The sequence below is a fragment of the Dama dama genome, chromosome 9 (assembly GCF_033118175.1).
Source record: "Dama dama isolate Ldn47 chromosome 9, ASM3311817v1, whole genome shotgun sequence".
NCBI classification, from domain to species: Eukaryota; Metazoa; Chordata; class Mammalia; order Artiodactyla; family Cervidae; genus Dama; species Dama dama.
In genome coordinates, this window is record NC_083689.1 from 110783364 (window position 1) to 110810135 (window position 26772).

General features: G+C 45.6%; 1 pseudogene; it reads right to left on the reverse strand.

The window, feature by feature from the left end:
• Nucleotides 1-666: 666 nt before the first annotated feature.
• On the reverse strand, nt 667-26772 carry LOC133062930 (histone-lysine N-methyltransferase PRDM9-like; annotated as a pseudogene).

Sequence of the window (26772 nt, forward strand, 5' to 3'; positions counted from 1 at the left end):
TGCCAGCTTTCCAAGTAAAGTCATATTCCTTGCCTCAGCACCTCGGCTCTGATTTATCGCCCTGTTGTGAGGCATGGAGAGTGAGCTTGGACTTGGTAACAATCCCACATGCCATGCAGTCAAAAAATCAAAACTTAAAATGGAAGCAATATTGTAACAATTTCAATTAAGACACTGAAAATGGACCATATAAAAAGATCTGAAACCAAAAACCAGAAGGAACTCAGTGGTTGTCTGAAATATTTAGAAAGCAGTTAGAACCCCTCTTGCCCATACCCCTTGAAGCCACACTCGACAGTTAGGCCCTGTCCATTCAGGAAACCCTCTCCAGACCCCAGCTGGAGGTGCTCTGCCCCCAATGCCCTCCTGGGTCTCAGGAGTAGAAGAAACACAGCCTAGGGGGTCTCCTCTGTGGTCTAGGGGAGCATCACATAAGCCACCCTGTCTCCCTGCCCATAGTAAATAAGGAGGGTTGTCAGCACCTGGGCAAGTGATGCTGTGGGCACCTGGACTGCCTCATCCTTGTGAGATTTGGTGTGAAGACAACACAGAAGGGGAACCAGCCAAGAGGGATCCAGGGAGCAGTGAACCCCTCTTCACAGGGACCCTGTGAGACCCAAGACTCACTCTGCCCACCCTGCTCTGACTTTTGGGAACTGGCCTGTGTCATTCTCTGGGCAGGAGGTGGGAAGTTCCACAGGGCCTCTCTTCCACTTCCTGAGACCCAGGTGGGCCGTGGGGCAGCAGCACCTCCACCTGGGGTCCAGAGAGGGTGTCCTGAGTGCACAGGGCCTAACCGGTCATTGAGGCCGGCCCTCGTCCACAGTGCACTGACCTGCTGCAGGGTCTCGGGTTCCCTGGCATCCAGCTCCCCCATCGCCAACCCCAGCTTGGTGTCTTGGGAGCCCCTCACTGGCGGGCACCCAGCAGGTGAAAGCTGCATGCCCAGCAAGAAGGAGGAGAAGCTGGCGGGGCAGGGGTCCAGCATGGAGTGTCCAAGTCCCCTCTGCTCCCCCAGGAACACCCAGCCCCGCCTGCCGTGGCCTTTCTCCTCTTCAGTATGTGTCTTTGTGGCTGATGTTGCCAAACACCTTCCTCTGGAAGAGAAGGCTCCATGACCGTGGAAGGGGTGGAGGTGAGGAGGTGCTGTAACCCTAAACCCAGAGAGCTTCAGAACTAACTTCCCTGAGCCCTGAACGTACTGCCTGTTACCTCTGTACCAACCGAAGCCAAGATCCAGGCAGATTCTCTGTGGAAACACTTTTCTGTCCAACAAGAGAGGACTTGTTAACCCACAGCTGAATCCTGAGACGTGGGATGTGCTGTAACTGTGGAGACGCAGGGAAGGTGTTTGAGAGGCTTCTTCCCGGGCGGCTCCCCGAGGCCCCTGGAGTTACTGGACCCAGAGGGGGAGCACTCGCGCTTCTCTCCTCACTGCAGGCCAGACGGTGCCCCCAACCACACAGCCCTGCTCCTCCACCTCCCTGAGTTCAACAGAAACCCCCCGGTCACGAGGCCAAAGTGCAGTCTTCTTGGTGAGCAGAGCAGAGGCCGGTGGGAAGAAGGGTAGAGGCTGAAAGATTCTTTGTAGAAGAAAAACACGGACGTGTGTTCCCATGTGTGGTGGCCGGATGTTGCAGTAATTGGTGTTCCCCACACATTTATGGGTGGGTTTTAGTTTCTGTATTTTCTAAATTTCTTTTTTTTTTTTTAAACAGCTGCATATTATGAGAAAATTTTTGCAATCAACCATGAGCACTTGCAAAATAAGATCTTTTGTTTTTTCTTTTCCTAAGATGTCGCAGTTTTTTATGGTGACAGATGAACAGCCTCTTACTTTTAAGTATTCATTTAACTGGCTGCGCTGGGTCTTAGCTGTGGCATGCAGGGCCTTCAGTTGCAGCATGTGGGATCTAGTGCCCTGACCTGGGTTTGAACGTGGCCCCCTTTGTTGGGAGCTCAGAGTCCTAGGCTCTGGATCAGCAGAGAATGCTGCGATCTCCTACTTAAAGCAAGGTTATTTATTTATTTCGGCTTGCTGGGTCTTCGCTGCTGTGCGGGCTTGTCTCTGGCTGTCGGGCGTGGGGGCTGCTCTCTCGTTTCTGCGCTGAACGTCTCCCTGTGGCGGCTGCTCTGTTTGGGAAGCAGAGACTCTAGGCTCTTGGGCTGCAGTAGTTGTGAACGGACTTAGTTGCTCCACAGCACGTGGGGTCTTCCCAGATCAGGGACTGAACCCGTGTCTCCTGCATTGGCAGGTGGATTCTTAACCACAGCACCACCAAGGGAGTCATTCCCCTCCCCGCTTCCTGCCAACATCCCATTTAAAAGAAGACTATAAATAATCTCTTTAGTAAGTTTTCAGGAGTCTGAGCTCTGAGGTGAGTGTATGTGGTGTCATTCTCCAAAGGCATCTTGGCTTCAGATACTGGCTGGGCTCATGAGTCCAGTAAGCAGGGCAGGTCTGGTGGCTGAAGACAGGCTTGGCCTCTGGAGCTCTGCCCTCACCGACTCACCCAGGGTCCCTGAGCCCCGGCAGCCAAGCAGAGCCTCGCGCAGGTGGGGCTGGTACAGCTCTGGGGCCGCCGTGGTCAGGGTGGAGCATGCGGCGGAGGCAGCTGGCTGTCCGTCCCGTGACTGCTGGTATCCTGTGTGACCGTGCAGGGCAGTCCCGGTGTCAGGTGGGGCCTGGCCGCTGTCCTGGGGACAGGATAGGACCTCAGAGAGCTCGCATCCCCACTCCCCATCTCCAGCTCCGCTTCAGATCATGACATGTGGCTGCTGGCCGCTCCCTGGGCTGGGAGGCTGTGTAAAGCATCAACCCCCTTGCTCAAGGTCAGCTGAGACTCCCAGCTCTGGGGTCACACATCATCTGTGCCACCATCCAGGTCATCCCCCTTCTGTGAGGGAGGGCCTGTGTGGGGCTGTGGGTGATGGGGGATTTGGGGGTGTTGTGGGCTGGCCCCAGGAGTCAGCTTTTTGAGGGGAGAGGAGCGGAGGGGAGGGAGAAGGTTTGACCTGCTCAGCCTTCCAGGGGATTCCAGGCCCAGCTCTGGTGGGAGGTGCAGCTGAGAAGCCCCTGCAGGTTTCTGGATCCCACCATTTCTCAGTTGAAGCCCCTCTGCCTACACCACCCCTAACTCTCCCTCCCATGGCCCCGGCCTGAAGCCACAGAAGATGGGGAGTTTACTGGCTTCCCTTCCTGTAGGGAAACGAAGCCACAGACAAACGTGTTCCTTTAAGAAAGCATAGAAACAGGAAAATAATAGTGAATGGTTATCACTGACGCGGTTCATGTAGAGACGCTTCACAAGCCTGGCACATGGAGGGAACTGAGGGCCGTTGCCCCGAGTCCTGGAGTTCTCACCCTCCGCCCTCGCCCCGTGGCCCACTCTCCCCTTGGTGTCTTCTGGTGGCCGGGCGGAATTCAGCCTCCTGAACCCCTTCTGGAAGGACCAGGCCAGGGCAGAGGTCATTCACAGAGGGGAGGGTGTGGTCGACCTTAAGAACCCCATTGCCCCCACTGTGTCGGAGCTCAGTTCCGGGTCTGAGCAAGCGTGGCTTCCTGGTGCTGTCCCCACCCTCACTCACCCAGGGTGGGGGGGCTTTGTGTCCACCTTGTCCCCTCGTGCAGCCTGGCCACCCCAGGACCCGTGCTGTGTGTGCATCTGCTCGGCTCACAGCGCACCCCGGGGCCCATCAGACTTCACTCATGACAGGGAAGTGTAAGGATGAACTTTTCCATGGTTAAGAATTTCAGGGTCGCGACAGTATTGACCAGAGCTCACGGGCACAGGTACGAGGCCCAGGCAGAGAGAAGCCGCGGTGTGGGCTTCAAGGACCCTCCGTGTGGGGGTGGGATGGGGGCGGACAGGGATTTCCTGCAAACGCCACTCCAGGCTCTGTTCTCTGCAGGATGACGACTGTGGGCACTGTCTGTCTGTGGAGGGGCCCTGGGGCTGCCCAGCTCAGCAGGAACGGCAGGGGTGGGAAGGGAGTTCGGCCTCCCTTAGCACCCCTGACCTCACACCCCCTCATCAGGGCATCCCAGTGCCTAAACGGACCCTTCCTCATCTATCTCTGAAGACCTGGAAGGTGTGGGAGCTGGAGGACATGCAGGAAACAAATTCTGTAAAGCAATTATCCTTCTATTAAAAAATAAAAGATGATTGAATAAAAAAACACAAAGGACAGCAAAGGTGGGGCTTGCATTCTCAGCCAGCCTCTGCCAGATTCCACCTGTGCTTACGCATCAGACCAAAATGCTGGTGCTCCCACCTCGTATCACAGATGAATAGAGAGAGAATAGAGAGAATAGAGACACAGAGAGGTTGAGTATCTTGCCCCAGCTCACCGAGCTGCTGGGGGCAGGGATGAGAACTGGACCTCTGTGGACGCATCTGGAGTCCAGATGCTGTGATGACCTCGAGGGGGCGGCAGAGACCAGATGGCCCATGCTGAGCCAGGCGCGCGCACACACACACGTGCACGTGGCCTTCACCTTTGTGGCTACAGAAGTCAGAGGGAACCAGAGGGCCACCAGGAGAGGCCAAAGGAGAGTCGAGGTCTATAAGGAGGAGAGGCCCCACTTCCCAGGAGGCTGGGGAATCCCTTCCCTGGTGACTCTGACTCCACTCTGTATTGCTCTCCCTGGACCCAGGATTGACTGTCCAGTGACCTAACTGACTTGGCTCCAGAATGATGCCTTCCCAGGGGTTCAGCTATGACTGGACTCCACTGCTGTCAGTGATAATGGGGGTAATGAGTACATAGTCTGGGCTTCAGATTTGTTTGGAGCCAAAATTTATTAGAAGAGGACTACTAAAAAACCACGAAGGCAATTGGCATGAACATCTCCAGAACACTTAAGAAACCCTCTGCTGTTTATCTACCTCCTCTCCTGTCATGAAAGTGGAAGGTCTATTTAACAAGTAATTCTGTGCTTATCACACTCTTTGTTTAAATTATTTATCATATATTTATTTATTCGGCTGTGCTGTGTCTTATTTGCAGCCTGTGGGAGCTAGTTCCCCAATCAGGTATTGAACGTGGGTCTCTACATTGGAGTCTTGACCCCTGGACCACCTGGGAAGTCTCTCCTCATTCTCCTGGGGACAGCAATGGGTCACAGGCCTCCTCTGAGGCCCCCTTAGAGCTGAGGCATGGGGTGGCTGCAGTAATCCTCCTGTGGCTAAGGTGTGGTTTGTTGGTCATGACTCACTCACACTCCCTGCAAACATAGGGCTACTCCCCTGTGTGTGTCCTCTGGTGTCTGATGAGGACGGACTTCTGACTAAAGCTTCGCCCACACTCCCCGCAAACATAGGGCTTCTCCCCTGTGTGTGTCCTCTGGTGTATGATGAAATCTGACTTCTGACTGAAGCTTCGCCCACACTCCCAGCAAACATAGGGCTTCTCCCCTGTGTGTGTCCTCTGGTGTCTGATGAGGGCGGACTTCTGACTGAAGCTTCGCCCACACTCCCCGCAAACATAGGGCTTCTCCCCTGTGTGTGTCCTCTGGTGGGTGATGAGGACGGACTTCTGACTGAAGCTTCGCCCACACTCCCCGCAAACATAGGGCTTCTCCCCTGTGTGTGTCCTCTGGTGTCTGATGAGGTTGAAGTTCTTACTGAAGCTTTGCCCACACTCCCCACAAACATAGGGCTTCTCCCCTGTGTGTGTCCTCTGGTGTCTGATGAGGACGGACTTCTGACTGAAGCTTCGCCCACACTCCCCGCAAACATAGGGCTTCTCCCCTGTGTGTGTCCTCTGGTGTGAGGTGAGATGGGACTTCTGACTGAAGCTTTGCCCACAGTCCCCGCAAACATAGGGCTTCTCCCCTGTGTGTGTCCTCTGGTGTGAGATGAGATGGGGCTTCTGACTGAAGCTTCGCCCACACTCCCCACAAACATAGGGCTTCTCCCCTGTGTGTGTCCTCTGGTGTGAGATGAGATGGGACTTCTGACTGAAGCTTCGCCCACACTCCCCGCAAACATAGGGCTTCTCCCCTGTGTGTGTCCTCTCGTGTGTGCTGAGACTTGACCTGTCCTTGGAGCCTTGCCCGCACTCTCCGTACGTGACCCTCATATTCCCTGAGACCCCTGCTCCCGTGAGCAATGTGCCTGTGTCCTCTGAATTCAGTTTCTGGCTTGTGCTGGGCTCGTCTTTCATTCTCTCATGCACCCCAGAACCCCCCATTTGTCCTCTGGGTGAGTAGGCAGAGACCCTTGAAATCCTCTTCAGCCTTACGCTTTTCAGCAAAGATTGGGGCCTGTCCTTGGCCTCCTGACCCTCAGGTTTGTCGCTCGGGCTGTGTGGATCTGAATATCGCTGATTTAGATTGCCTGGGCAGGGATCCTCTGGTTGGAGGAGGTCTCTTTCAGATGGCCTCAGGAGGGTCTGAGAGGGGTGACTGCGTTGGGTGTGTTGGCTGAGGAATTTCGGACTGGAGAAGGCCAGAGAGCAGGAGGCACATGGGTAGATCTTGGGCTTTGGTTCTGCTGAAAGAGGAAGCATTTGGTCAGGTAGCTGGTTTGCCGTGGTCAGGCCTGCCTCACTAATTATCTAAGTGTTGACAGTGCACGATTTGTCTCCCATCGAGTGTGTCTTGATAGTCCATGTTTCCACTCCACTCTTATTCTCTGCATCTAGAGAAATCCAGGAAGTTGGTGTCAGGGGCCTTTTCTACATATCACCCAGATAGGGACCTTCCAGCAGCATCAGAGGCAGCATCTCTCCTGATAGCGGTGGATCTGCATGGACTTTCCTTGCGTGTAAGTATCTGAAAAGTCACATCACAGTGGCCACAGGTATTTACTCTACTGAGAGATAAGACTTGATGACTTAGGTGGAATCTCCTGAGTGGCTCCCTGTGAGGAGAAAGGGTCTATTAAGTTAGGGGCGCCTGGCCTGGAGCTCTCTGCATATGGGAGGCAGCACAGGGGTTGGTTACAGCAGGTGTGGGTAAATCTGACTTTGTGGCTCCTTGTTCAAAGAGCAGCCTTTGTGCCGATCTCTGCAGGAAGTGGGTTTGAGACTGGATGAGACCGAGCGGCCCAGGTCTCACTGACTACAGGTCTCTGACTCCTGCTGCCCAAACCGGTTCACAAATTGCTCCTCTCTCCGTTTCCCATAAATCATAAAATGACGGCATATCCTTTCTCAAGCCTCACTAGTATTCATACCTCATTTATTTCATTCAGGCTTAGTCCATTTAACATGCACTAGGAAGCCCTGTTTAAAAATACATCTCCAGCCAGATTCTTCACACCCTCACTCCCAAGCATCTTCGGCCAGCCCACTCACCCCTCCTGTCTAGCAATGAACTGACCTCTGAGAGGGCTCCCCGCTCATGTCTCGTCCCCAAAATGAACCAAAGCATCGTCTTAGCACAGAGAACATGCCGCTTGTAGCAGAAAGCCACGCGGTTGTTCTGTGTCACCCAGGAGGACCCCTGGGGCCTGCACGTGGACACAGGCCCTGAGGATTCCGTGTCCCGTCCAGCCTCCTTCTCTCCCTCTGTGCTTCCTCCCGCGACCCCTGGCATAGCCTCTCTTCCCGGCCCTGGGTCTGAGGCACTAGGTGCTCCCCTGCTTGGAATCCTTCCCCACGGGTGTTATCTCTGCACAGACCCTGCCGCACCGTCCTGCACCACACCTCACCCTCTGCTCACGCTGACCCGAGGCACGTTCCCTGGGCTAGTTTTCCTCAGAGCATCAGCCCCTGTCTGCTACGAAGCCCCTGCTGTCCCAGGGCAGTGGTTCTGTCTGTTTCAGTGCATGGAGCCCCGTCTGGCACAGAGTGTAAACTCACATGACAACAAACTGGAACAGTAACTGAATGCACATCACTGCACATGTGTGCACCCCAATGTTCATCACAGCACTGTTTATAATAGCCAGGACATGGAAGCAACCTAGATGCCCATCAGCAGACGAATGGATATGGAAGCTGTGGTACATATACACCATGGAATATTAGTCAGACATTAAAAAGAATTCATCTGAATCAGTTCTCTTGAGATGGATGAAACTGGAGCCCATTATACAGAGTGAAGTAAGCCAGAAAGATAAATGCCATTACAGCATACTAACACATATATATGGAATTTAGAGAGATGGTAATGATAACCCTATATGCAAAGCAGAAAAAGAGACACAGATGTACAGAACAGAATTTGGGACTCTGTGGGAGAAGGCGAGGGTGGGATGTTTCAAAAGAACAGCATCGAAACATGTGTATTATCTAGGGTGAAACAGATCACCAGCCCAGATTGGATGCATCATGAGACAAGTGCTCGGGCCTGGTGCACTAGGAAGACCCAGAGGGAACGGGTAGAGAGTGAGGTGGGAGGGGGGATCGGGATGGAGAATACATGTAAATCCAATGCTAATTCATGTCAATGTATGACAAAAACCACTACAACATTGTAAACTAATTAGCCTCCAACTAATAAAAGTAAATGAAATAAATAAATAAATGTAAAAAATACTAACAAGTAAGGAATTCCATTTACTTTCTTTAAATTGGCAGATGTCAATCATAAATTTCCTAGTATGACTCTTTAAATATCTTTGTCCTATAAATATTTTAAAATAAAATGTCTTTATTTTAGTGAAAAAAAAAAAAAAAAAGAAAGAAATGGAAGGGAATAAGGAAGAAAGAGGTAAAGGGCAGAGACCTGGTAGTTGCTAGAAAACTTGCTTTTTGCTTCTAAGCCTTTCAGCAGACGGGGATGTTACATATTTTTTGCATGAAATATTAAAAATTAGAACTAACATTTTTCATATGAAAATTTTTCCTAACAATCATATGAAAAGAATCAAATTCTGAGGCATTTTAATTGCAACTCTACTGACTTTACACTGGATTGTCCTCTGCTCCGAAATCGGACCACGGAGGCTCCCAGGATGGGGTGGGGTGCTGGAAGAGGGCTGACACTCACCTCTCCCGGTCGCGAGCTCACTCTTCCCCCTGCTGTCCCGCCTGATGCCAAGGTCCTGACCATACTCGTCCCCGTACCAGACCAGCAGCTCACAGCCCGGCCTGACCACCTGGCAGGTTCGGTAGAAGATCTGCCCGTGATACTGGAAGGCCACCAGGTTCTGCTCCTCGTCGTCCCGGGCACAGTTCACATACCTGGGGGCGAGGCCGGGAAGGGGAAAGAAATCTCAGGTGATGAGTGTCCTCCACTCTCCGACCATGCCCAGCTCCTTGTCTTCCGCCTCTGAGGCCGCCCCTCATGTGGACCTTCTGTTCACACCTTCGACCAGGCCATGTGAATTCCCATGCTTTTCTCTCCTTCCCTAATTAGCCATTTTCCGGACCCCAGTTCCAGACTCATCTCCACCTGGACTGTCCTTGAGGCTGGTGACCTCCAGCTCCTCTAAACTCTGAATTAAGTTCCCTTTCATCCACAGGACTTAGTGCTCCTTGGCTAACACGCAGCCCTCAGCACTCACCTCAGCCTGCCTTCTCTCCCGAGGCTTTCTCCCATCTCCCCACGTGTATCCAGGGTCCTATTCGCTTGCCCACCCTCTTCCACAGAAACTTGGATATGGCTTGAGACACAGAACAGTAATAGTTTGTTCACTGTCTGCCTGCCCTGATGAAAGGAGAGGCCCTCAGAGAACGGCCCTGCTCAGGACCATCCTGCCCCTCATTCCTTCCAAGGCCTCAGGGCCCACTTCTCACTGGAACCAAGCCTGAGGAGGTTGTTGCCCACAAAGAGTCAAGGTCTCCTGTGTTAGGTTATCCTGGCGCTGTGTAGTTACTCAAAGATAGAAAAACTAAGGTTACTGTTCCTAAAATCAATTGGCTAATGTCTGTCTGCAGTATGTTCTCAAAAACGACATGGGTTGTGTGATCTGCTTCAGTAACGAAGTTCATTGTCTAAACTGAAACATAAAGTGCGTGGTAAGTGTCCTTTAAGTGAGTTAAAGTGTCCCTGGTGAATCTAGACTCCTCAAGTTGTTTTCAAGTCCACTAGTTTTGTTCAGCATATAGACTTGTATCTTGACGGCACATGCCATATTTTTATTTCCTTCTTTCTAGTGTCTTTTGAAATGAAAGAGCATGATATGGAGGGAAAAGAGGAAAGAAGATGTGAAAGCTGTTGAGGTAACCGGGTTGAGAAGGAAAGGGGCATGGGATGGAGGGAGTCTCAATGTCTACACACTGCAGACTCACCGCACTCACCTCATCCAGTTGGCCCAAGACGTGTCCTTTCCATCCACATATTCGTAGCAGTTCCTCCCTTTGGTGATCTGAGTGTCAGAGAAAGAGTTACAAGCTTTCCTCTTTCTTTTATTTTTTCTTGGTAGGAAGATATAGAAGAGTTATTTCCCTCTGTAGTCATTGGTGCTTTTCAGCCTGCATGGATTCACCTGCCAGTCGGACCACACGGTAAGCCCCTTACTCATCATTCCAAGTCTGATTCCTTGGCTCTTTGAAGGCAAGGGCTCCACAAGGGAGGAGTCACTTCTGTGTGTCTGTACTACTGTATTCCCACCTCTGCTCTGACCTTTAGATAGAAGTCCTGTGAGTGTGAACCAAGGTGTTCCCACCTCTCCTCTGACCTTTAGATAGAGGTCCTGAGTATGTGTACACGTGGTCCCACCTTTCCTCTGACTCTTAGATAGAGGTGCTGAGTGTCTATACATTGTGGTCCCACCTCTCCTCTGACCTTTAGATAGAGGTCCTGAGTGTCTCTACAGTGTGGTCCCACCTCTCCTCTGACCTTTTCATAGAGTTCCTGAGTGTCTGTAAACTGTGTTCCCACCTCTCCTCTGACCTTTAGATAGAGGTCCTGAGTGTCTGTACACTGTGGTCCCACCTCTACTCTGACCTTTGGATAGAAGTCCTGTGTGTCTGTAGACTGTGTTCTCACCTCTCCTCTGACCTTTAGATAGAGGTCCTGAGTGTCTGTACATTGTGGTCCCACCTCTCCTCTGACCTTTAGATAGAGGTCCTGAGTGTCTATACACTGTGTTCCCACTTCTCCCTTGATCCTTAGATAGAGGTCCTCTGTCTCTGTACACTGTGGTCCCACTTCTCCTCTGACCTTTAGATAGAGGTCCTGAGTGTCTCTACACTGTGGTCCCACCTCTCCTCTGATCTTTTGATAGAGGTCCTGAGTGTCTCTACACTGTGGTCCCACCTCTCCTCTGACCTTTAGATAGAAGTCCTGAGTGTCTCTACACTGTGGTCCCACCTCTCCTCTGACCTTTAGAGGGAAGTCTTCTGTTGACGCCCAAGGCACACAGTACCCAGGGCTGACTGTGTCATTGCTGACCGTGTTATATCCATGTGCGTCCTTGCATGTAGACATGAAGTACCCCCCACCACATACCAGCCATTAGAGGCCAGACGACAGGGAAGGGGGTGCTTCTCACCAGCCAGGCGTATCCACTGTTGGCGGCCTCTTCATCGTCTGTGATCTGGCCCTCATAGGGCCCAAAGTGCAGGCCCAGGGGCAGATCGGACGCCTCGTTCCACACTCCAAGCCCAGCGTCAGGGATGCCCGACAGTCTGATGCTTAAGCCAGGGGGCAGGTGAGGGCTGAGCAATTGGCATGCCCCTTTTCCACTGCACAGTCCTTTACAAAGGTTGGGGGCCCATGGGCAGCACAGCTGTCGATGAAGAAGTTCTGACACTCCTCACAATCTGGAGGTGAGAACAGGGATGAGAGGAGGTATAGTGATGTTGCTGGTCGTAACGACCTCCTCTAAAGAACTGGGGCACTCATGGTGTTAGGGGAAGCACACTGATTGAGACTGCCCACCCTGGTCAGGCACCATAGTAACCATTTGCATGAGTTGTTTTATGATAGGAGATCCTGATAAGGAATACAGAACTAATAAGCTACCACCAACCAGAAGAGTTTGGGAAAGATCAAAAGGAGACACCGCATGTCTGTCCACTTCCCAGAATCCCTCTCGCTAGCATCCACCTTGGCTGAGGGATGCGTCAGCCACCAGGAAAGACTCTGAATTAAAATGATTCGCCAAAGACCACCCGGAAACTAATCCCATCACCTTAAAACCTGAGACTGTGAGTCACGAGGGAGAGCAGTTCTCCTGGGTTCCCTTAGCTACTGCTCTCCGCCCAGGTGCCCTTTCCCAACAAAATCTCCTGCTTTGTTAGCATGTGTCTCCTTGGACAATTCATTTCCGAGTGTTAGACAAGAGCCCAGTTTTGGGCCCTGGAAGGGGGTCCCCCTTCCTGCAACAAATGGCGAGTCTGGTGGGACTCTTCTTCACTGAGACTGATATCCTGACCACTCGGGGTACTCAGGCGCCAGCTTGCCTACCAATGGGCCAGACCCAGCGGCTGCAACTGGGACCTTTTTGTCCCTGGCCTTTTCCTGATGCGGACAACTGGCCAGAGTGCCCCGACCGGTAAGGAACAAGAGACTTTATTGACCTCTCCCCTTCCCTCTCTCTTTCCTCTCCCTAGCCCTTCCTATCCTTCCCATTTTTCTAGTCCCCCGGTCCTGGATGCAGAAATCTGGTCGAAGGGCCTCAGCTTGAGCTGAGGATTAGAGACCTATCACCTCCTCTTGGCAGAGAACTCGAATTTTCTGGTCTGGTTTCTGGTAGGGCCGGGTTCCAGTCCTCCCTTTTCTGGAAGCCCAGGGAAAAGTCCCATAATGCCTGGGTGTCTGTAGGTGGCAGGACACGTCTGTAAGGCCACCCCTTTTGTCCCCCTTTCCCACCTCCTCCTCCTTCTTCTTTCAACCTGGCTTCCTTTCCTCCTTTTGAAATCGTTGAAGACATCTGAAGTTTTGTGTCTCTATGGAAGGTTTTCTGAGAGACTGTATTCTTGTATTTAAGGGAGTGTCTGATGAGGTCTGCCAGGTTTATATGTGTGTGCTTTAACTCTGTTCTGTATTGTGATTTGTGACGGCCATTTTTCTTTGTCTTGCCACCATTTAGACCTGCTGCCATTTTGTTAGAACTTGATTTTCTTTCCCTGTGCCTTGAGACCAGGGCTCTCAGGAACACTTATATAGACCATCTCTAACTCCTGAGACTGAGAGAAAAAGGAAAAAAGCCTTTAAAAGTGTTATTTATTTCAACTTTTTTATAAACTGGTAAATTTTATATTGTAATATCTAATTCATGACCTAACTTAGAAAATGAAGCTAGATCTTGCACTGTGTCTGTCTAAATATGTTTTGGTATGTCTTTGTCTCTGGGTAATATTTTTTAGGTTAATTTGTAAATTAGCTCTATTTAATTGGCTTAAAAAAAGGTAAGTGCTTACAAATCAAATAATTCTAAATTAAACAATAAATTCCAGGTTTAGGTGAACTGGGAAATATTCAGTACTAAATACTTGATATTAATGTTTGTTTGTTGACCTATCTAATATAGACATGTCTTAGAGTAATTAACATCAAGTAGAATATTTTCATTGTATCTAGGTTTAATATAAGTTAAATATCATACCTGTTACAAGTTTGTCAACAAGGAAATTACCTCGAGTAAAAAACTTCTAAAAAATGTAAATGAGGTATGAGTTTGTATATAAACTCTATTAAGAATAATTATTCTTTAAAAATATCTGTCTACAATAGTCTCCCCAGATTGGCATAACTTGAATTTCTAAGGGTTGTGCTAAACTAAGTATTGGAAGTCTATTAAATAATTAGGTCATATCCAAATGAAATAAGATTTTCAAACATTTACTACTAAACACTGATTTCCTTTTACAGAAAATCTAAAGAGATTTGGGACTATAAGTGAATAATGTTTGATGCCATCCTAAAATGTTTTAAGAAAGCAAGGGTTTTAGAAATTATCACTGGTATTTATGCTCACCAATCTATAAAATGCTAATATAAAAGTTAGCTCTTGGTTGCTAAAGGAAAGCAGGAAGTGTGCTTTCAGTAAAAAAGTATGAAAAAATACTAAAAAGAGTTATGCATGATCAGGATTTTCTAAAATTGGCTTACAATTAGTTAGATAAATGGATTTTGTTAGGAATGACAGGGTCATAAGAAAACTGTTTAGAGCCACTTAGGTCCAAGATGGCGGAGCTGACTTTCACTAGACCTTGAGCCTTGGTATTTACACCCATTGTGACATATCAAGAAGCTAAATGATACGCCCATCAACGTTGACTAAATCTGACCAAATGTTCTAAATGCTTTTAATTGATCTTTTCAATAAAACTTCCTAAATCGAATTCTTTTGAAGTTCCTTTGACCTCTAGCTAACTTTGGGGTGCTTCAGAGGGCCCCTGAAACATCCCAAAGAGAGATATTAAACTGTGTTTATTTGGTTGGTTAAATTACATGAAAGAGATTATCAAATGAGTAATAAATCTGCTCATGTTATAATGTATGATAAAATTACTAATACAGATATCCTAGAAATTATATGGAGTTCTTAACATTTTGATATGTCTTGGTGTTCTAATTAGAAACCTGACGACTTCACAAAAGTTAACAAAGGACTGAATGAACCAGCGAATATGCTTATAACTTATGGTTTCTATCTAAAAAAATTACAGGTTTAAATCTTGTGTTTTCCGGGAGTAAGGAAAACCTTCCTTTCAAACTAATTATGAAAACAATTTGGTAAAATTATACGTTATGAACAAAACAATTATATTTTCTCTCTATCTGACTCCTCCAGAAATTTGAAACTCTTAAGTTTCCAGTAAGTTAATCAAATGAGCTAGGAAGGTTATCTCACTAACAGGTAGAAAAATCTCAAGGAATTTTTGAGACCTTAAAAAGGGAAGAGTTCACCTAGATTTGTTAGACAAAATCTGTGATAAGCCTTTGGTGTGAGTTTCCCAGCCCTGTTTTATAGTAAAAGTTCAGTCTGAGATTCTATAAATGTTTCAGCAAAATAAAAAGTCTATAAACAATTATGGTTATATAAATCATTAGACCAAAATTAGTGAGAACAGACCTGTTTTGCAAACAAACTAACCTTAATTTGGTTATATTTGATAAAAATGAGGGTAACTTTAGGAAAAAAAAAAAGATATTTCAAAAAATGTTAAATCTCAGTTAATGGAGGTCTGCATGTAGTAAGACTCATTTCTTAGATAGTTCTTTGCTGTTATGTGATATTAATGTAAAATTTAATTGAATTCTTAAAGAACACCCTAAGTTTGTTTCTGAAGCTTATCTCAGTAATCTATCTTTGGATGAAGATCAGATGCCTCATGACCTGCAACCAGGACTAGAAAAAGACATAATTTAGGAGACTGCCTCCAACCTGGATAGAAGGGCTTTTTATCAGGTACTCTTAACTAGCTCATGCACAATGAAACTGAAGGAAAATTAACTCTTAGATTAATTCGCACTTCCAAAGGCCCCTACACTGGATTGGTCTATAGAAAAGACAGCCGACCTGATCTCACCTTCAAATGATGCTCAAATAGGAAAAACTACACTACACCAGGATGAAAAGACAACTACATCAGAGGTAGGCAGCTTGCCCAAGATGCTGGATCTGCTTCGTATGATCATTTATAATGTTTCTTGACTTCTTAGACCTTTGCATATAAAACAAATGCGTTTCTTTCATAGGCCTGATCCTATGCTAGTTTTAGAAATCAATCCAATTGTTGGGTTTGTGGCCAATTACCTGTATCTAATTCTGGGTTACCTTGGTAAATTTCTCTACTATAAGACTCTAACTGGTTGGCCCTGTAAAAATTTACTTTAAAAAAAAAATTATAGTCATATTCAGGTCACTGTGATGCTACTAGACGGGATCCCCTCACTGGGCCAATTAATAATGCCTGCTCTGACTCTGGCCACAAATTTGAGCTTTTTTCTATTACTCAGGCTTAATCAGAGCAACAAGAAAAGTTTCAGCAAAAAAAAAAAAAAAAAAAAAATCTCCCACAATTATGAGAAGGATTTAAATAGATAACACCAGGCTATGGTAATTTAGGTTTAAAGTGTCCTCTGTGTTGGAAACAATTAAATCATACTAAGGATAATCAGTCTAGTAACACTAAAAAACTGGGCTATTTGCCTTATAGACGGTGGTGCCAATGTATAATTTCCCTGAAAGATAAAGATTTGTACAGAGTAGACTAAGTCAGACGACCTGAGTTATACTGGGCTATGTGCCTTATAGATGGTGGTGCCAATGGATAATTTCCGTGCAAGATAAAGATTCGTGCAGAGTAGACTAAGTCAGACGACCTGGGATATACTGGGCTACATCTAATGGAAGCTCTTAAGTCTTACTTGTGACTTTACTAGTACTGCTGGCTGTGCTCTTTGTATTTCACCTGTTTTACAAAACTGCTGTTTCTTACACTGCCAAATGTGTGACTGAGGCCTCTGATAAAATAATATATAGTTCCCTATGAGATCGATGATGATAACAGTGCAACTCTAGATATGAAAAAAAGCAACAAGAGGGAATGTCTTCCTGGACCAAGAGGCTAGTAAGACAGGTGGTCCAGAGAATTTTGGATACTGTTTAATGGCCTAGTCCAGTAACAGCACATTGAGTGGCCTGTCAACAAAATCTTTGCCAAACCTGAAAATGGACATTCTCAGCACCATGGGATAAAATGGTCATGAAATGCCCCTCTCAAAATCATGGTCAAGTTTATGAGCAAAAAGGGGCTCTGCCAACTGAAGATTGACACTTGCCATCTACATCTACAGAGATTAAATCACGGCCTGTGCAACTGCTGACTTTCAACAGCCCTGAAAGGAGTTCAGGGTGAAAATCAGGAATGAGGCACTCGGTGCTCTGAAAAAAACTGGCAGAACAGGTCTTCAGATAGTTAGATGTTTTCAAGAGATTTTATGAGTCCCAATTCTTGCATCTTCTCATACCTAGAGAAACACTGACGTCAGTAATGGCGCCATCTGCTTTGGCTATTAAGGAAAATTTTACAACTAAAAGTCAAAATAGAGTACTCAGCTATGGTTCAGACATCCTGGAAAATAACCAGGTGTTACTATGGGTGTAATTTCAGATTAGATGTTATATTGCTAAACACTTGAGTTTTCTGAGTCGTGTCAGGCTTAGATGCCACCATTCTCAAAACAATGTCTGCTGGATGCTAATAACTTCTACCTTACTGTTTACAAAACTAGACAACTGGCCACCTGGCTAAAAGTCTCCCTGAAGTGCCAGGACTAGACTGGGTTTCAGGCCTATTCTTAAAAAAAAAGAGATTTATTTTGTCTATTAAAATTTCAGTTATCCCTCCTCCAGCTACTACTAATTGGGTCTGTTACAACAAAATGGCAGACCAAGAGATTGAGATTTTAATCATACAAGGCTCAGATCTAGGACTTAGAACTCAGGAATACTTCCAAGTCAGTCTCTTCTCCAAGCTGAGGCGGTCCTATGCCCCATTTTGACAAAAACTTATCACAGTCATAGTTGCCCTGTTCCCTAAATTAAAACTGAGCAGGACTCTGTGGGTGGAGACTCTGGAGTACAGATCTGCTGTGTGTTCTCCATTTCTTATCTGTAAGATATAGGCTTCATTCAGCCTCCTTGACCTTCCCTGAGTTCCAAAGGGTGGATTCAAACGATTGCAAATCAGGGAAGGGAGAGAATACTGAAACAGGAGGAACAATCAAATGGTGGTACAGCCTTGAGACAGGGTCCTGGTTCCTACTCAAAGAAATACACATAACAATGTCTTTTGAGTTCTTCTACAGAGCTGGAGCCACCACCCAGGTGGAAGATGGTAACTTCAGACTAAACACAAGATTCCTGGAGCACAGCTCTGTTCCTTCACCACCAGCCAAGCAAAAAAAAAAAAAAAAAAAAAAAAAAAAAGTCACAAACCCTGCAGCCCTCACTGCAAATGTTGCCTCCTATTTCTGGGGACCAGTGATGACCATCCTGTAAGGTCTCCTGTTTGGCCCCTGTCTATTTCATCTCTGAGAGGCGCCAACAGTTTGAAACTAAATTGCTGTTATTACAAGAGTAAAAGCTGGTTTCAGATATAGAACACCCCAACTTAGATCAGGGAGAGAGAGACTTCTGCTCTGCTAGGCAGGCCTATGCCCAGGCACAGCAGGAAAAATTTACAGAAGAAAGAGACCTCCGCCCCAATTCCCAAGAATCATCTTGAGTATAAAGTCTCTCGGGGGGAAGTTGTTAGGGGAAGCACACTGATTGAAACTGCCCACCCTGGCCAGGCACCATAGTAACCATTTGCATGAGTTGTTTTATGATAGGAGATCCTGATAAGGAATACAGAACTAATAAGCCACCACCAACCGGAAGAGTTCGGGAAAGGTCAAAAGGAGACACGGCATGTCTGTCCACTTCCCAGAATCCCTCTCGCTAGCATCCATCCTGGCTGAGAGATTCGTGCGCCACCAGGAAAGACTCTGAATTAAACTGATTCACCAAAGACCACCCGGAAAATAATCCCATCACCATAAAACCTGAGACTGTGAGCCACGAGGCAGAGCAGTTCTCCTCGGTTCTCTTACCTACTGCTCTCCACCTGGGTGCCCTTCCCAATAAAATCTCTTGCTTTGTCAGCATGTGTCTCCTTGGACAATTCATTTCCGAGTGTTAGACAAGAGCCCAGTTTCAGGCCCTGGAAGGGGTCCCCCTTCCTGCAACAATGGCATTTGGCCTCGATCCTGCACCCCAAGTCATAGAGGAAGGGGATGACCGGGGGACCAGATGGTGAGGTGAGGTTAGTGGACCAAGGCCTCGTAGCCCCTTCTCCATGAGTGGGCCAGCGGGGTCACTCACAGAGGTAGTCGTCATCCTGGGGCTCGCTGACCTCTTGGTACACGTGGCCCTTTCTTTCCCGTAGACTGTACCTCCTCACTCCAGTCTCCTTTCTTCTGAGTTCTAAGATGGAGAACAGAAGCTAAGCAAGGCTGGTGGGGTCTGGGAAGTTAGTCCCTGTTTTATCAGAAAGTGTGAGTTCTCCTACCTGTCCATCTATACACTTTGTTAAAACATTCTTACATGTATTTTTCAAACTTTTACTTTTGTAGTTTTATGCTTTCATGTTACATTATTTATTTCTTGGCCACACTGCATGGCTTGTGGGATCTTAGTTCCCCGACAAGGAATGGAACCCACACCTCCTGCCGTGGAAGTGTGGAGCCTTAACCACTTCACCCCCAGGAAGTCCCTTCTCTATACTTTCTTTCTCCTCCCTTTAACTACAGGTTCAGGAGACTGAGGCTCCACTGACCACAGATGCCCAGTTCAGTGATAGCATCCTGCACTTCCCGTTAGTAGGTTTAACTTCCAAACCTTCCTACTTAGGAAATAGTTCACCGACACATCTACTCAGAAAACATATGTTAAGGGCACATGACATGTAAGGGCACATGAGCAGAGATCTGGGCATAAACACTAACAAAGCACGGTTCCCATCATCACAGCTGGATTTATTGAATTATTTGTAGATGTCAGACTTTTGCATTTAATGTAAGGCTTTCAAGCACTGTATGAGTTCTTTATCCTTATCTTCACTTTAAAGATAGCAATCGGGACCTCAGAAAATGTATAAGATTTTCCCAAGGCCCCAGTGCTAACTTCATGTCTCAGATCAGTCCAGCTTAAACCGCCGCCTACCCAAAGTCCATGCCACACACCTAGGCCATACTTATTAGTTTTTCTACAGGGATTAGAGGAACTAATTAGAGGAACTCCCCCAAATTTCTCTTACCGACTTTTTGTCTGGGGTGCTGTCCAGGGGTCCTTGCTTTTCTGTGATGGGGCACTGGTTTCTGAGCCTGCTTGGAGCCACATGTCTTCAGTGATTTTGCTGCTCCCGGCAATTCCTTCAAACTAGATTCCTTACTTAATGGTGCCCTGGACATTCTCTTCCATGTGAATAAGAGACAACATGCAGTTCTTTAGTTCTTTAGGACTTTATGAAGTGTTTTCACATGCATGATTTTAGTTAATACTTTGACAATTCTTAGAAATACCTGATTTGGAGGGGGGTGGGTCTGAACACTGGAGTGTAACAAAAGGACCTAGGTGGATAGTGAATCAAAGCTAGAATTCATATCTTAAGGTTCTTCCCCTTCAACTTTCTGCATAAAAGTGAGAGCAAGGGAGGAAGAATAGCTGGAGGTCAGGGAAAGAAGAGGGTAAGAGCTCGTAGAGAGAATCGGGGGTGTTGTATTAATTAGTGGCCCTTTGATGGATGAAGAAGTATGGAAAATTACAGAGGGGACAAAACACATCTGGAAAATAAGGTGACAAAGCAGTGAGATTAAGAAGAGAAAAGCCGATCGGCAGAAACACATTTAGACAATATAGAAAATGAGATAAGAGTTGCAGGTTGCCATGTCCTATAGACAATGTTTGGAATTAAAGTAGCTGGTCTCATCAGTTCTCCTTGAACAAGGCTGTATGACTAGCTGGTTCTACTCATTTTCCTGATCCATTCATTGGTATACAGGCTAATTCTTAATATTATAGTGGACATGAAATTTAATAACCTTCAACAAATTGTTGTGTGAGCTATTTAATACAGTAAGAACGTGAGCGTACATCCCTGGTATCAATTTATTCCCTAAACTGCATCTATATTTGAAGTCTAGCTCACAGATACTATCTTCAGCATTCTTTGACCTTTCTACTCCTAGGTGAATGCTTAAATGTGGAGTCACTCATTTACAAAACATTCAGGGGGCCCTCAGGGGCTTTGAGCTGGGCCTGGACTTCTGAGAATGAATGGGTGTGGGCTAGGCTCCCAAAGCTCACAACACAGGGGCAGGCTAAACACATGATTCCAAACAGGAGAGTCGCCTGTTAGAGCTCAGAGGAGGAGCTGTTACTCCCTCCTGCAAGAAGGAGCGTTTGAAATGATGCCCAGATGATGAGTTTCTACTCAAAAGTGGGTAATCTATGTGACGTCCTTCTGTTATTTTCTTATTTGTTGCTTTTCAGTCATAAACCTGAGGCTTCTCAGGGTTGCGAGTTGCTTCCTCTTATTGGAGTGGGAGGCTCTGAGGTAGGGATCCTGTCTCCTTCTTCATCTTGGACTGTCCACTCTACAAACTGCCCAACATGTCCTTAAGCTTCCCTTAGTCAGATGTCTCAGCATATCCCTCCCTAGCACAGCACAAAAGAACTGAGGTTGAAAACATCTCTCAGATGAATGATATAAAGATATATGAATAAACTTCATAGAACTATGGAAGTTTTAATCAGTTTGTAAGGAGTTTAGAGAACGTGCATTGGTTTAGATTGCACTACCAGTGATACTGTGATCTCAGACATATAATCAAATGTTTTTTACCTCATTTTCTGGATCTATAATGGTGATAGCTATATACCTACATATAGGTACTGTAGGATTGATTTAAGGTTTAGGTAAGTTTATTCACATAAAATGCTTAAAGTCTGAAATAGTATGAAAATAGTGTAACAACAGAACCACCTACTACTGCTGTTGTTCTTACTGACTGTAAAGGTGGTGATGATATCAGACAGTGTGCTAAAGATCCAGGGCAGGAAGGCAGCCGTCTCCAGGATCTCTGTGTTTTCTTCTATTTTCACCTGTGACTGGATCCATGAGGAGGACATTTTGGCAACAGGATTTGGGAAATACTCACCTTCTGGTATTTACTGTGGTCCACTCTGAAGGCCATCGAAGAAGGTTTACCTAAAAAATGGTGGGAATCAATGTTTTGGTTGGTAAATATTTCCAAACTCTGGGTATTCTAACTAAGGAGACATAAATCTAAGCCAGAGAGTGACAAAGACAATGATTAGCAAAGGAGGAATGGAAGATGATTTCTGTATCATCAACTTCTATGCTTCCACTGGGAGCCTTACATAATTTTCTTAAAATTAAAAAAAAAAATGAAATTTCATCTGTGCCTCATCTGATGTTCATAAAGTAATAAATTTAGTAGCCTTTTATGACAAAACTACTCATCAATGTAGAAATACGAGGAAGTGACTGCAATATAATAAAGGTCATATATTGAAAGTCTACCTCTAACATCCTAGTCATCAGTGAAAAGCTGAAAACTTCTATGATCAAGAAAAAAAGGCAAGGATGCCTGATATCTACATTTCTGTTCACCATAATATTAGAAGTCCTAGCCAGGGCTTTAGGTTAGAAATGGAAACAAAAGGCTTCCATTTGGAAAGAAAGAAGTAAAATTATGTCTGTTCACAGGGGCATGGTTTTATGTGCAGAAATATCTTTAAATCCACACACACAAAAATCCTGCACAGAAAGTTGCACGGTACAAAATCAACATTCAAATATCTTTCCATGCATGAAGAATGACCATTCCACAAAGGAAAATAAGAAAACAATCCTATTTATTTTTTATTTTTTTAAAGCTATACTGAACAGCTAAATTAAAAAACAATATATTTATTTTTATTTATTTGTTTGTGCCAGGTCTTTGTTGCGGCATGTGGGATCTAATTCCCTGACTAGGGACTGAACCCATGTTCTCTGCATTGGGAGTGTGGAGTCTTAGCCACTGGACAAATAATCTTATTTATAATAGCATTGAAAAGAATGAAGTAATTAGGAGTAAACTTAAGGAGATGAAAGACTTATATGTTGAAAACTACAAAATATTGCTGAAAGGAATCTGACATAAATAAATAGATAGGTGTCTCATGTTTATGGATTTGGAGGCTTAATATTATTAAGCTGTTCATACTACCCAAAGCAATTTAAAGATTCAATGCAATTCCTATTAAAATCCCAATGGAATTTTTTTCAGATATAGAAAATCCATCCAACAGTTAACATGGAATCTCAGAGCACCCCAAATAGGCAAAGCAATCTTAGAAAGAACAGCAAAGCTGGAGGCCTCTGATTTTAGAACATACTACAAAGGTACAGGAAGCAAAAGAGTGTAGATTTGGCAAAAAATGTATCCTTAGTCCCTCAGTCTTCTTGACTTTTTGTGACCTTTTGGACTGTAGCCCACCAGGCTCCTCTGTCCAGGGGATTTCTCAGGCAAGAACACTGGACAGGGTTGCCATTTCCTTCTCCAGGGGATCTTCTTAACCCATGGAGTGAACCCGCATCTCCTGTGTCTCCTGCACTGAAGGCAGATTCTTCACCTGCTGAGCCACTGAGGAAGGTGGCTGGCATAAAGACAGATATGTCAATCAATGGAACAGAATAGACAGCCAGAAATAAACTCTTGGATACATGGTCTAATGATCTTCATCTAGGGTGTCAGGATAATGGGGAAAGTTTAATCCCTGTAATGAATGGTGCTGGGGAAACAAAATAACCATATGCAAAATAATGAACATCTTACATCTTGATGAAAAATCAATTCAGAATGGATTGAAGACCTAAATGCAAGACTTGATAAGACTCTTAGAAGAAAACAAGGGTGAAGCTTCAGGACACTGAAACAGCAGTGATTTCTTAGATATGGTACCAAGTGCACAAGTATTAGTAACAAAGTACAAATAGACAAATGAGATTAATCTTAAAACCTCTGTGCAGCAAAGGACACTGAACAGAGTTGAAAAGGTCACCACAGGATGGTAGAAAATATTTGTAAAATATGCATCTGATAAGGGGTTACTAAGCATACACCAGTATGAAGGCTACCTATAAGCCCCGAAGAGAACCTGATTGACCATGATGGCACCTTGATATCAAATTTCCATGCTCCAGCATTGTAAGAAAACAAATTTCTGTGGTTTAAGGAATGCAGTCTGTTTTGTTATGGCAGTCTGAGCTGACTAACAGTGAGAGAAGGAATTGAATAGACATTTCTCCAGAGAAAATACACAAATGGCCAACAAACATATGAAAAGATGCTCAATATTACTAATCAATAGGGAAACACAAATTGAAACCTTCTGCAATGGGCAATATATATAAGTAGACAGTAGCAAGCTTGTTAAGGATATGGAGAAATTGGAACACTTATACACTATTGTTGGCAATGTAAAATGTTGCAAGCTATCTAGAAAACAGTATGGAGTTTCCACAGAAAATTAGAACTGCTGTATGATCTAGCAGTCCCACTCAAAAGTGTATTTCCATAAAAAGTTGAAAGCAAGTTATTAAATAAATAGTGGGCACAAGAATGGTCATTGCCTCATTATTCCCAATAGGCAAGATGTGTAAGCAACCTAAATGTTCATTTGTGGATAAAAGATAAAGACTATATATAAGATATATATTATAGCTCTTATATCCACATGCACACAACGGAATGTTTTGAAGCTTTATAAAATAATTCTGTCACATGCTACATCATGGATGGGCCTTGATGATATTTTACTAAGTGAAATGAACCAATCAAAAATGAGAAATATTGCCCGATTCCACTTCTATGAGGTATCTAAATTAATCAAATCCATGGAAACAGAAAATATAATCGTGGTTGCCAAGGGCTGTGAGGAGGAACGGTTGGAGAATTGTTACTCAGTGGGTTAGGACTTCAGTCACGCAAGAAGTAACATTTCTACAGATTTGTTGTACAACAATGTGTATGTATATCCCCGGTGGCTCAGCGGTAAAAAATCCACCTGCAATGCAGGAGATGCAACAGATGCAGGTCCAGTTCCTGGGTTGGGAAGATCACCTGGAGCAGGAGATGGCAACCCACTCCAGGATTCTTGCCTAGAGAATCCCACAGACAGAGGAGCCTGGTGGGCTACAGTCTATGGGTACGCAGAGTCAGACACGACTGAGCGATTAGCACTATGGCCACTAACACTAACGTGCACATAGTTAGCAACAGTGTGCCATACACTCAGAAATTGTTAAAAAGGTAGATAAAGACGTGCAGGCGTGTGGTGAACCGAGGCGTATGTATTCCCTATGAAGAATCTCTCCTTATGTCAAAACCTTTGCAGACAACCAAATGTTTGCTTTTCATGTTCCTTTCACTAGTTTTAATAACCTCAGGGCACAGAGGGACTTCCCTGGTGCACAGTGGATTAGAATCTGCCTGCCAATGCAGAGGACACAGGTTTGATGGCTGGTCCAGGAAGATTTCACTTTCTGCAGGGCAGCTAAGCCTGTGTGTCACAAACTACAGAGCCTGCATATGCCCTGCAACAAGAAGACACTTACAGCAACCAGAGAAAGCCCATGGACAGCAATGAAGACCCAGTGCAGCCAAAACTAAATAAATAATTTTTAAAAATCTGGGAGAACAGAAATCCATAGATGGAGAATCATAGAAGTATCTAAATTGTTTTCTCCAGTCTAGGCAGATTAACTCTTCTAAACTGTTTGAGCAGCTGAAGAGGAAGTGAGTGCTCACTTCTATTTTATAATAAGTGTACTTCATTTTATTTACCTGATGCCATCTCTGGTCAGTGAAATGTGGGAAAGATCATGGAGAATAAATAGTTCTCTCAAACCCTTTCCCAGAATCAAAATATAGAATTAGTTTAACCTTAGGGTAAGATGATCACAGGTTTTGTTTTATATACATACATAAATAATGTATCTTGACATAATATGTTAATCATTTCTTCTTCGAAGAGATTTAATCCAATAACCAATGAGATTAGTATTAAATCTGTTTGGTGAATTTATTTCTAAGCTTTCTTTAACTGCCTTTCACTAAGAATGTTTAGCAAAAATAATTCTTTGTAAAAAGAATGATAAATTTTAACCATAAAATTTTTGAGAATTACACTGGAAAACCTATACATTCATCTTCATTCACGCTAATGTCAATATTCAGCCACAACTACTTCGGAATGCTGAAAATCATGTTTTCCCTACTACTGGCTGAGATGTAGTTGAGACCTAAGCCTAGGCTGGTTTCAGGAAGACACCTCCAAGTCCTCCTGGCCTCTCACCTTGCTGCCTTGGTGTCCATTCTTCATCAGAATCCTCAGGGTCATCTACCTGGGGCTTGATGACCTGCCTGCGGTGATGCATGAAATCCGGTCGAGTGGCTCTGAAACCTGGAAAGAAGCAAAATATTTGTTCTAAGAAGGAGAAACAAAGCATAGAAGCAATGGGAAGTGTCACAAAGTCAAGGAAATCTGTAGGATGGGCTGGGGGAATCTAGAACAAGGCAAGAGGTGAGCTCTGCACTGCAGGGTCAACCTCCCTTTGGTACAAAACTCTAAACATTTCCTTAGTCTCCACACAAAAGGGAACTGTGAGCAGATGAAGCCACCTAAGAGCGGGCCAAGTGAACACTGAGGGTGAAGACCTGTTTCATGTTTCCCAGGCTCACAGGCACCCAGCACTTCCTGTTACCTATAGCAATCAGCGCTTCGTAGTTTCTTTTCATATTCCTATATCGGATTTTTTCCCATTCTCCCATCTCTTCCCATTGTTCCTTGGAGAAGTATACGGAGATGTCTTTGAAAGCATCTTTGTCCTAAGGAAAATAATAGATTTCGTTAATGATTTACTAATCTAAGTCAGACCTTAGAGCTGAGCCTTCTCCTCCACCTTTTGTGCAGGAGTAGCCTGAAGCTGCAGGACGGTCTGTGTGAGACAGGGATGAAGACTTTCCTTCCCGACTGTGTCCTGCTTAACTGAACAAACGCTGAGCATTTTCCTAACTCTCCCTGGACACAGAGCAGTTGACGAAGCTAGTGTCCTGTTTTGTCCCACTCCACCCCCCACCATCTCAAACAGGACCAGGCATTCCCATCCTGTGTACGGTCACAGGGAAGTTCACTCAGCTGCCCAGGCAAGCAGTCTGTGGTGCTTCAGGGACCAGCGCCAGGTCCTTCCTATAGAGCTGGCTTAGAGCCCAGCTTTGCTGCCTCCACCTCTCACCGTGGGCTTCCGCTCTGTTCTCCTGGCATCTCCCTCAGTGCTCTCCTCTGGAGACCTGTTCGGCCTCAT